This window comes from Bidens hawaiensis, unplaced genomic scaffold, assembly GCF_021521415.1.
Source record: "Bidens hawaiensis isolate Kalapana, Puna unplaced genomic scaffold, B.hawaiensis_p1.1 tig00006395_1, whole genome shotgun sequence".
Taxonomy (NCBI): Eukaryota; Viridiplantae; Streptophyta; class Magnoliopsida; order Asterales; family Asteraceae; genus Bidens; species Bidens hawaiensis.
This window is the reverse complement of record NW_027491433.1, coordinates 487,357-501,195: the sequence shown is the minus strand read 5'-3', so window position 1 is coordinate 501,195 and position 13,839 is coordinate 487,357.

Sequence of the window (13,839 nt, the reverse complement as noted above, 5' to 3'; positions counted from 1 at the left end):
TATTATTATTCACCAGTAATATACAATTTTTATAAATAAAACATGAGGTATAATACAATTTTATATATTAAATAAATAAATGTTTAAATATATATGATGCAGTTATATTAATAAATATAACTTGTAATATATTTAAATAATTTAATACAATCATTTAAATATATAATTATCATATAATATATATCTTGAAATCTTTAATGAAAATCTAATGATATAAATATAGTTAATACTTTGTTATATTTTTTGTTTAAAGAATAACATATATATATATATATATATATATATATATATATATATATATATAATAAATATAAGCAAATTTATAAAGACGTTCAACGAACTAATGCATAATATTTGTGCATCTAGGTATGCTTGTCCTTTTGGAATTCACAAATACAAAGGCCTCATTATTGTGTATGTTTAATATTATCCACTGTCACACCCCAACCTAAGGTGGAAATGTCGGGGCGCGAACTGATTGTTCACATCTCACAAGGTACTATCATGCAATTGTAAAGTGACAATATCTAATTAGTTATTTGAAGTGAAACAATTTACATTTAAGTATATAAAGTATAAAGAAATTACAAAACAAATCTAATAATCTTGAATAAGTTTTAAGTCCTAAAAGGCATCTCTACGTGATCTTCATCTTGCTAAACAATCCAATCTGATAACCTGCAAATCCGTACAAAATATTATTTTTGTCAACACGAGGTTGAGTGATAAAATCACCAGTTTTAGAATACAATATAATAGTATATAATAATATATAAATAAAGAGCAAAATTTTTATCTGTGAGTATAAACAATCAAACCATAACATGTGATATTGTAAACAAAAAATGATGAGCGTCTAAACCGTTGCCATGTGAATTGGGCGTTGGTTACCATAATTGAGTTGTCGGTGAAACCATTGTCATGCGATTGGACGCCGGCCATTACCACATGATGTTATAATAATGATAATTGATGAACTTCTCTGAATGCGATAAAATAAACATATTAACAAATAGCAACTAGTCATTCAATTGATTCACAACACAAATATTAACAGTTTGCATTTGAGAATATAATAAAATATGTAATTAGATAATTGGTACGCATAAGTCCCCAAAAGGTTTTGAAACTTTAAAATAGGGGAGTGATTACTTACCTGATGAGATGAACAAAAGATCAATGGATGATGCGAGAAAGTTAAACCCTTCAGGATATACCGTCAAGGATTCCTAGTTAATAATGAAAATTTTATGAGTTAAATTACAAATGATATAACGCATATAATGAATTATAGTTTTGATGTGATTTGAGTTATGTTTGGGATTGAGATGTTATTGATTGAACGATTGGTTTTCATGATTATTGTTATTGCAAAATCAATATTATTATTCACCATTTATATAAGATTCTTAGCTTTATTATTTATAAAATACTAGTAATATACAATTTATAAATAAAACATGAGGCAAATACAATTTTATAAATATTAAATAAATAAATGTTTAAATAAATATAATGAAACTATATAAATAAACATAACTTGTAATATATTAAATAATTTAATACAATCGTTTAAATATATAATTATCATATAATATGTATCTTGAAATCTTTAACGAAAATCTAATGATATAAATATAGTTAATACATTTAATACGTTTGTTATATTTTTGTTTAAAGAATAACACACACACACACACACACACATATATAATAAATACATGCAAATTTATAAAGACGTTCAACGACGAAAAAACACCAATAATTGTGTCGAATTTTAATAAAATAATGATGGTTTATTATTATTAAGATATACTTATAATACATCCATATATATATCTATACTATACATAAAGCATGAGTGAAGGACCTCTTAAATTTTAAGAGGTACAATCACTAATGCATAAAATTTTACAAAAATGATCCTTCAACTTTGATACAACTTTGGTAATTTGTAACGTAGTTACATATAAACCCTCCATATTTACCCATTTAATTGACAAATTCATTAAAATTTTTTATTTCTTAAAATTTTTTTAATATATTGTGTTTTAAACAAAAACGAACTTACCATTGCAATATGCTTATTTTTGTTGACGTTTCAACGTAAATTTTGTTTTATTTGTGGTGTTGATTATAATGTAAAAGTCAATTAAGCATAAGAGTACAATTCAAATATGCAATTATGAACCTAAAATATAATTACAAATTTAACCCTCCAACTATACTCAACTTTTGTAAATTTAATTAATAATTACTTTTCCATCCCCTTAAGTTTACCCATATAATCATATATATTCTTTTTCTTTTTCTTTGATTTTCATTTTTATCTTTGAATATAATACGTTTTAATAAATTTCAAACATACAATCACGACGTGTTTATTTTTGTTGACTTTCCAATATAAGAATATTGGTGCGCATGTTATAAACTTATAATCAAAATGATTTCATGTCGTTTAAAAAAATATCAAATTTGGTTCAAGTCAAAATGCCATCAAAATGAGTTTTGATCATTTTCTTTAAAATACTTTTATTGTTTCGTGTCAACGATTGAGGACTTTGACAGGTCAAAATGCCTTCGAGTTATAACTGGATGTAAGCCAAATGAGTTTAGGTCATTATATAAAAAAGTTTAAAATCATGTTTAGGCCAAAACAGGCAATAAGTAAAATGAGTTTGAGTCGTATAAGAAATAAAAGGTTGTCAATTTTGGTTCTGGTTAAAACATGTTATAAGCATAATGAGTTCGAGTCATCTTAAAAATGGTTTTGGTTTGCATCAAAACAATTATATTCAAGATGAATCCAAGTCATTTAAAAAATATCAATTTTGGCTCTGGGTGAATATTAAATCTTTGGGCGTTTATGAAGGTTTCAAAAGACTCCCAAATAACCATGACTAACATAGTAAATTTGGTTCAGGTCAAAATGCCCAATAAAATGAGTTTCGATCATTTTTTTAATATTTTTATTTTTCCGGGTTAACGATCGAGGACTTTGATATGTTAAAAATTAATATTGTTTTAATATTCATTTTTTGAGAAAACTCTATCGTGTCATATGTTTAAAAGGTTGTAACTACTAAAAATATGTTTAAACATATTGTCATCACCGCAGCATCGGCGGGTATACTAATAGTGTGTATATATATATATACGAAAACTTGTATTGAGATTAACTGATATGAAACATGAGCTTATGGATGTCAGTTTGCTAAAATAACAGCCGGCTTGAACGTTTAGAACACACACACACCACTAGCCATGTGGGCTGGTGTGTCAGTTGGTTAATATGTGAAAACAGAAATACTTAAACATATAGCAGTTCAAATCCATTAACTATCAAACCTAGGAAATTCAATCAATCAATCTGTTAATTGCTTGCTTAATTAATGTTAGGTTTATTGGTTAATGATTAAAAACGAACGTGATACATATCTTAATTACTAGTAACGACGATCAATTGATGATAAATGACGCGAAGAAGTCGACAACAAGAACACGAGCTATAATGGATCATACGACTACAACATTGCAAATAGATTTAGGGTTATGATTCCCGATGGCCAGAAGATGGTGTACCAGGGTTTAATTGTACTCTTAACAACTGCAGATCGTATATCCCTAAATGGGTTTAGACGGTTTGAGTAATATATCGGTTCTTATCTAATGGATCTCCTTTTCCAAGTTAATTGTGTCGGTATAATACGTAATAAAAGTAATAACGATCTTGCAAGATCAAATTCTGTATTGTAATCCGTTAATTAAGGATCAAGAAAATTATGGGTTACAGGTTTGGATTATAAATGGGTATGGATATGGGTAAACGGGTTTGGGTTCAGAAATATGATAACATCTTATATAATATTGCAATCTAGTCCTTGAAGTTCATGTGTGAATGCAATAGAGGTTAGAACTAAGTTTTTGGGTTAAAAATGTATATAATTCAAAGTTTATTTTTAAGAAATTAAATATATTTAATAAAATAATAATAATAATAACAATAACAATAAAATCATTAACTCGATAAACGCGATATTTTTGTTGATTAAAATGACCCGAAAATGAAAACGGGTCGGGTGTTGGTATTTAATATATAAATGAAAAACCCGAGTTGTTATAGTATCTACTACTTTTGGGAATTTCGTCCTGAAATTAGAGAATACTAAAACAAATTTAGTATTAGAATGGGTAATTTGAGAAAGTGAAATTGCAGGTAAAATTTAAAATATATCATAAAGTGGAACCTCGAGTAGCCGGCGCAACGCGCCAAATGACAATTCGATAAGTGCACTTATATATAGGATGTACCAGCGGCGTATCCACCATGTCCTTATCATCTTAACATTCGTACCATTACTCCAAAACTACTTTCAGTTCTTGATTATGACACACGATTGTACGTACTATGATTTCCATGCGAGGAATTTTGTAATTACGTATGCATCACTAATTACTTAGATCGTCGGATGGTCCATATAACTCCTCCCATCGTGTGGGTTACAAAACATTTGAAATACATAACATGGAGAGAAAGTTACAATACATTTTGATTGTAAACCAGAAGATCATATTTATATAAAATATTGCTAAAAAACGATTTGAACTCTTCAGTAGTTTTAATAAAATATTAGAGTTTCTAAAACATCTTTTTGATAATAGAATATAAATCTCAAAATCTGAAAAGGAAAGGGTTCCTTATTTCGAAACGGATTGTGATAAACGAGAAGTATGATATCGCAAACGATTGTCTTTGTTAAAGTAAGATTAATTTTTATTGTATGACATAAAAACTTAAAATGATAGATTATTCAAACTGAATATGCTCCAAAACTAAAATCAAGAAAAAAGTTGCTATAGTGTATGATTGAAAAGATAAAATATGTTTAGATAAAGGTGATGAAAACGATAAAAATCTTCTTTGAGAAACTTAATTACGATTAATTTGATTGATCATGATTTAAAACACCTTGATTAATTGAATTTATAAAACTTGAATAATTGGGATTAACTGATTTAAAATTACTTGACTAGGTTGACTTAGAAGGGTTGTAAAAACAAAGTCTAATTGGGGTAGGTTTGGTAAACTTGAGCTTGTTGTTGTTGTCGTTAAGAGGATGAGTAGGGTGAGTTTAATATTACCGGTAAAAATGTTAACGATTGAATTGATTGCATTAATGTTTTGAATTTTGAGTTACTATACAAGAGATAGTAGGAGTTATCTCTTTGACTATATGAGTGATAATACAACGGTTATAGAAAACAATTGATTTGACGTTGATTACGGCGATTTCTTAGTTAACACATTCAATGATTAATAAAGATGTGATTTCATGAGATGATAGATACGTTGTGTAAAGTTCATATGAATTATTGAGAAAAAATGAAATTCAAATAAATTGTTCTAGTGCTTATTCGTAACTTAAGGATAAGTTAGAATTAAATATGATATGATCATTTAAGAAAATTGGATGAGTGAATGAAGTTTATCAAAATACAATTAATTGAGAGGGTAACAATTTAAAATTTGAGGTTAAACATTGAAAATATGTCTAATAGTTTGTGAATATTATAAATTAAATGAAATATGTTTGATAGTTGAAAATGTGATACCAAGAATATAAGAAAACCATTCGAATAATAAATTTTTCAATAATGACATTTAAATTATTTGATAGCTTGATATTATGATGAGATGTGTATAAGAAAACCATATAGAATGTTTATCGTTTTTGATGACTTGTGAATGTGATGAGATGATTATGAGAAAACCAATCCAATAAGAGGATATAAAGTGTTTAAATTGACTCGTGATAACTGAGTCTTGATGAAGGAATGATTTGTGTCCAATCATGAGAATTAAAATGTTTTTGAGTATGTGAATAGATCGAATCAATAAATCTTGATTCAAATGTAATTGAGTAATTGATTAATTGAGTAATTATATCAAATCATAGATTTTTCTAAATGAAATCAAATATACAAACAAATAAACAAACAAACAATTCTTCGATGTGTTGGGTTTCCCATGAGTTCTCCATGACATTTTATTTTCCCTAACTTGTTAGCATACCAAAGCAAAACAAATGTAGGAGTTGGGCTTTCCATGAGCTTGTCCATGACATTTTATTAGCCCAACTAAATAATATATCAATAATACAATTAAGTTTATCGTCTCTTGAGCATTACACGGCGTTTAACCGACCAAACTAAACAACGAATAAATGAATGTAAACATGAGTAGTTGAAGCATCTCGTGTATCACCACGGATGATAATGCTCCAACAAAACATCCTAAATAAAACGAATTGTGCAAATGAACAGTTGGCGTGTCCATGGCGTCCCATGGTTTTCCACCCGACTAGATATTTTAAAAGCAATAAAACACAATAAATAATGTAACCGTTTAGCCGATTACGTTAAACGCTTAAAGTTTCGGTCGTATGACATGATGTGCAAAACGCGTCCTATAAAAATATAACCTAACCTAGACACTCTAGTTTTAAATTTATAAATCTAGACTATCCTAATGCTAGACCACTAGACATGCAAGTGTACCTATCGACTGTAGTAAAGCCTAATGAAGTCCGGATATCGAACCCACGAGACACTAGCGACACCTAAACTAGACTCTGACTTAACTAAACTTAATTAATTTATTTTTATGTTTTTTTATAATTAAATATAAACTAAATAATACTTACTCTAAAACTAACAGGGAAACTAGACACGGACAAATCGGTTTAAAACTCAAATAGGGGAAATAACTACCTAGGCAAGGAATTCTACTAGTAAACTCGTAAACTCTCGGAATTGGATTTATGATTGGTACCGTATTCTTAAAATATGAAATTTAAGGAATAACTAAAGTACGCTAGATCTCCTCCCGGTCTCACCAACAATACCTAAGAACCTTAAATATCATGTAAAGCTCAACGGTTAAATGGTTCGGATCACCTCCCGGTCTCACCTTACCAAACTATGCTAAGTTACCCAAAGATTAAATCACCTCACGGTCTCTCTAATCACAAAAAACCCTATGGCATAAAGGGGTTTTTTTTATTAAATTCAGTTATAATTCGTATTTATAAGAATCTAAAGGTATTTTGGGTACCTCACTCCCATGCAATCACTACCCAAATCCGCAAAAGACAAAAACAGGAGACACTTAATTACCTCCCGGTCTCTTAAGTGACAGAATGTAAGGTATCTCTAAACTCTCAATTACCGCTCCTATGGAATACGTTAACAATAAACCATAAACTAGTTGTAAACACACAGTAGACAACCTAATATGCATCCATACATGAAAGACGTTCACAAAGACACATAAGGAATGGTAAATTGATCATATATTAATACCAAATACGCATATGCATCACAACCAAATAAAATAAAAACTTTACCAAAACATGAACCAATCAATAAATAATCCAATACCAAAAATAAAATGAGTCTAAAAAGTATTCATCCAAACCAAGCAGTATAAAAAGTTTAGTTACTCATAATATTCGATGAAACAAAGATTAAACAAGTATTACGGTTCATCGAAAATAATAATAGTTGAGCTACTAGCCGGTGAGTTTAAATTATTGAGCTGTGTGCCTGCCTGCTTAATTAATTCACCTGGCTGGTTTCCTGCTTGCTTAATAATTCACTTTTGAGCCGTGGACTTTATTTAGAGGTGCTAGCCTAGCTGCTTGCTTACTTTGGTCGTGAGATTTTTTTGACGAGTCTGCTTGCCTGCTTGGTTTTGTAATCACAACAGCAAAAAGGGGGTAGACCCCTTGACTTTCGTCTCCCCCTCTATAGGGTTTTTAAAAACCCTCCCTTCTCTCATCTCAATCTTGTTAGAGTATCGCATCCCAGGGGTTGATTTCCTTTGATTGTATTTTGAGATTGGTTTCATTATGGTGTTTGCACAACAACAATAATAATAACACAGCAGCAATAACAATGATATATGAGTGTGATTGAAGGAGAAAAAATAATAACAATATATATATTGATAAACTGATCTTTTACAACAGATTTGATAATTGGTATTTATAGGGATGAAGAGGCGCCAAGGAACAGTTGCGACTGTTGTTCAAGTGTCGTTTGTTTCCCTGGCTGCATTCATCCTAAAACCGTTTATCAGTTTTTACAATAAACATGAGTACTGGGCCTGTTATAAAACAAAGTACCTGAGGCCCATATATTTACAAGTAATTAAATACAAATGGTCTTTAAAACAAGTAAACTAAAACTAATCTAAAAAGCCCAACACTTTAATGGATTAAACGAGTTAACATTCACCCCCTTAATCGATAAAGGGTTGAGATATGCAACTTCGTTTATTCTGAAGCAGGTTCTTCTTCCACGAGGAAGAAATCATCAATATCTTCAAGGTCCTCCAATGCATCCAATTTGTATTCTTCATCTTTATCATCCTCTAGCAGAAATGCATCATCAAGCGCATCTTTCATTTGATTATCTTGTATCTTTGTTTCTCCATTGGCATCTTCACAAGATTTACCATCTTCATTTGTAATTTCTTCTAGTATCACAACATTATTTCCCTTTTCACATTTGTACTTGTTTCTCCTTCTTCATTCTTTTCCAAACCGTATCTCCAAGCCATTAATTTCAAGTAACCCGTATAAATCATCATTAGATTTGCTGCATAACTTTGTTGCAAACCCAATTTTGACACTATATCCAACCATTTTCCATCTTTGGTTGCATTCTTATATCCACCCGCCTCTTCGACATATAAGTATAAGTCGAATAAATCAATTTCTTGCCCATTGGGAAGTTTAGGTGGATATTCCTTATTGTTTTGATTGAAATGATCCTCATAGAACCACTTTACAAATTTACCGAATTCTTGACGTAGTGATTCTTTACGTAACATCACATAATTTGGTATGTGAAGGGAATCTATAAAATTTACCCAACCTTTATTGGATTGTTTATTTGGTTTTCCTTGATTCACATCAGAATCATCAACCAAAGTGCCCATATTATCCTTAGCATCATGATCAAACCATCCTTCAATCTCGGCTTCCAATTTTCCCTTTTCTAATTCAAGTATAGTTTGATCATCTAAGGCATCAAAATAATTTGGGACATAATTATTTTCAGAATTAACATTATTACTAGGTTCCCCCAATGTATCAAACATACCGTTTATGTAACATTTATCCCCTTCAAATGTTACTTCGAATCCTTGATCATTTAATTGAGACAAACTCAAAGCATTCCTTTTAAAAGTTGGTACAAACCTAACACTTGGAATCAATTTCGGGTTTTCATTCATAGAAATTTCTATTTCACCGATCCCACGGGAATATAGAATTCCATTATCATTGCCCTTTGTTTCAATTGAAAAACAACTTTTCAAGTTTTTAAACATTGACTCGCCTCCGGTGACATGTTTTTTAAACAAAGGATCAACAACCCATATTTTATCCCAATTTCCAAACTCGGTTCCCTTAACTAAGTAATCTTTGGGATACATGTTATCAAACGAAAATAATTAAGGAGACTTACTCGTACAATTGGCTGCCACATGACCGCGAATACGGCACCGATAACATTTAACCCGTTTCATATTCTGTTTAGAACTTGAATTTCCCTTATATACAACCTTATCAATACCTTTTGCTTTCGAGATTGATTTCTGGGTTGCCAAGGATTTCGCGGTTCCAGAATTATGGGTTTGTTTTCTCCATGTGCCTTTTCTTGGACATGATTTGATATACATGTCTGCCAAGCCCCTCGTGATTATCTTATTCCCAAAACCAGGGTTTGAATCACCGCCAGAACACTGTTGTTCGAGGCTTTCGGCAGGAGTTTGAATCCTTCCAGTGGCGTTACAATTGTATAGTGAATCGCCTTTACCCTTCGCTCTGATGCCACTGTTAGAGTATCGCATCCCAGGGGTCGATTTCCTTTTATTGTATTTTGAGATTGGTTTCATTCTGGTGTTTGCACAGCAACAATAATAATAACACAGCAGCAATAACAATGATATATGAGTGTGATTGAAGGAGAATAAATAACAACAATATATATATTGATAAACTGATCTTTTACAACAGATTTGATAATTGCTATTTATAGGGATGAAGAGGCGCCAAGGAACAGTCGCGACTGTTGTTCAAGTGTCGTTTGTTTCCCTGGTTGCATTCACCCTAAAACCGTTTATCAGTTTTTACAATAAAGATGAGTACTGGGCCTGTTATTAAACAAAGTACCTGAGGCCCATATATTTACAAGTAAATAAATACAAATGGTCTTTAAAACAAGTAAACTAAAACTAATCTAAAAAGCCCAACACTTTAATGAATTAAATGAGTTAACAAATCTCCTGCCTTTTATGTATTTCATTGGTAATGAGCCCTCTTTTGTTATGGGCCATAAGTGAAGCCCCAACGTATTCTTTAATCCATACTTCTTTTATTTATTATTTGAGGTTTCTTTTAAGTGCATCTGCCAAAATACATATAAATATTAAATAAGTAAACATTTAAACTAGAGTAACTAATTTAAACGTCAAACGATTTCTTGTTTTTTTTTCTTTTTGTTTTTTTTTTATCTTTTGAATTCATTTAATAAATGCATACAACTCGGCAATTACTGATTTCATTGTTTCAAGTGTAAGCTCATAAAGTTAATTTATATTTTTATTATTACTCATTGGTATTAAGTTTAATAAAAATAATCCGTTTCAGCTCGTTGATTCATAAAACCATTTAAGACCAAATATGAGCCAATTAGGACTAATATTTTATAAAAACCAACTCAAAACAACTCAAAAGTGTAGGGCACATTAATATAATTTATGTATATTTTAGACCACATCATGACAATTTCCACTTTGGTGGGGAATCTTGTCACAATCCCTCGCTTTAAGGGGAAAGAGGTAAAAACAAAACTTAGGGAATCCTTAAGAAATATTCCAACAATGAAAGACAATCTAATAAAATTTAATAAAAATGTTTTGGGATTGAGGCGTAGTCTCGGAGTTATAATAAAATTTTGAAGGTGAAGCATAGCTTCGGATTCGTTTGTGAATGACAATAAAAATAAACAATTAATTAAGCAATTAAATAAGCACACAATCTAGCAACTAATTACGTAAGCTGTAAACAAATAAATATAACACAAAAGGTAAAACAAATAAGCACGTATGAGGTCCTAAGCATGTTTCTAGAGAACCACTAACGACCTATCTTAAACGTTCGGCTCAGATACCAATCTATCAGACCCCAACCTAAGGAGAAATGCCGGGCGTGAACTGATTGTTCACAACTCACAAGGTACTATCATGCAATTGTAAATTGACAATATCTAATTATTTATTTTAAATAAAACAATTTACATTTAGGTACATCAAGTATAAATAAATTACATAACAAATCAAATAATATTGAATAAGTTTTAAGTCTTAAAAGGCATCTCTAGTGATTTTCATCTTGCTAAACAATCCAACCTGAAAACCTGCAAATGCGTACACAATATATTTTTGTCAACACGAGGTTAAGTGAGAAAATCACCAGTTTTAGAATAAAATATAATAGTATATAATAAAATATAAATAAAGAGCAAAACTTTTATCTGTGAGTATAAACAATCAAACCATAGCATGTCATATTGTAAACAAATAATGATGAGCAGTTAAACCATTGCCATGTGAATCGGGCGTTGGTTACCATAATTGAGTTGTCGGTGAAACCATTGTCATGCGATCGGACGCCGACCACTACGACATGGTCTTTTAATAATGATAAATGATGGACCTCTCTGAATGCGATAAACTAAACATATTAACAAATAGCAACTAGTCACTCAATTGATACACAACAAAAATATAACAGTTTGCATTTAATAATAAAATATGTAATTAGATAATTGGTACACATAAGTCCCCAAAAGGTTTAAAACTGTAAAATAAGGGAGTGATTACTCACCTGATGAGATGAACAAAAGATCAATGGATGATGTGATAAAGTTAAACCCTTCTGGATATACCGTCAAGGAATCCTAGTTAATAATGAAAATTTTATGAGTTAAATTACAAACGATATAACACATATAATGAATTAGAGTTTCGATATGATTTGAGTTATGTACGGGATTGAGATGTTATTGATTGAGCGATTGGTCTCCACGATTATTGCTATTGCGAAATCAATATTATTATTCACCATTAATATAAGATTATTAGCTTCATTATTTATAAAATACTAGTAATATACAATTTATAAAAAAATGAGGCAAATACAATTTTATAAATATTTTAATAAATAAATGTTAAAATAAATATAATGAAATGATATTAATAAATATAACTTGTAATATATTAAATAATTTAATTTAATCATTTAAATATATAATGTAACATCCCCAAAATTTCGATCCAAATTTTACAACTTAGTAAAGTTGAGGGATCAAAAATAATCTCAAAGATAAGTAATGAGAAAATATTAAATAAGGAAATATAAGAAAAATAAGGAAATAAACATATTTCCAGAGTAAAGTTTACTGACATAAAAGAAATTCCATCCCATATTGGAAATATAAGAAAGTGGAAACATTCCACTAAGTTATAAATAAGGAAGATAAAATCCATCCCACATGGAAAGTGGTAAAGAAATGGAAGCTCTTTATAAGGAAGAGATTTTCCATAGTAATATTCTTTTATGAATATCATACACTAATTAGTCCTAGCGGAGAGTGCGTAGCACCCAACGCGCACGCGCTCACGCTCGGGAGAGGACGAGGACGAGGACGATGGCGATCACGACGGCGAAGGGCGTTGGGCGCAATGTGGCGCTTTGATGGTGCACTTTGCGCTTTGACGGCGAAGGGCGTTGGACAACGAGAATTAGACCAGAAGTGACAAGCTACAAAAGATAAAGGACCAAAAGTGAAAAATAATATCCAGGAACACATCGCGCTACGCGATGAGTCTAAGAAGATGGCCATCGCGTACCGCGATGGGCCGTGATGACACATCACACACGTATCACACTCTGGTGACACGTGGCAGCTGAGCAAGACACGGCAAGACGTGTCAGACCACGTGGCGACACGTGTCTTACGTGCTAGGCCACGTGGCGACACTTGGCAGCGTCTGATAACACGTGTCATCGCGATACGCGATGACCATGAGAATGGGGCCCATCGCGTACCGCGATGGGACCAAAAATCGATATAAATAGAGTGGCCATGGCACATTCATTTCACACACCCACAACTACTCTCTCTCTAACTACTTTCTCTCTCTACCTCGGTTTGCGTGCCGAACACCGTTTTGCGTGCCACCAACCCGGAAAATATCAGCTCGTAATCCGTGCCAATACTGGTGCTTTCCTCGAAGTACGTGCCACTCAAGAAACCCGACATTCATCTCGATGTACGTGCATGACCCGACAACACCCGAACGTTGTCTCGATTTCCGTGCCAAGAATGGTTGATCAAGAGCGTCTCGACAAACGTGCATATAGAGTAGAAGTGCTGCTCGTATAAACTTAGGAATATTTAAACTCCGAATACCCGTGCGAGGTAAGGGGTTCTGCCTAAGTTATTATTTTATTATTATTTATGGCTTAGACCATAGTCGGAGGTATAGCCGAACCTTGATTATAATTAAGCATAATATAAATTTTCTTAAGCAAAGGTTATAGTTAAAAAATATAGTTTCTTCTTGACTAAGAAACATAAGCAATTATATACCAAGGGTATAATAAATAGTATTTCTTTATTATTAAGAAATATGATATTCAAAGAATATAGTTTGATTAATGTATAAACGTTTCTTCTTGAAGAAGAAACGTAGCATATGTTTGG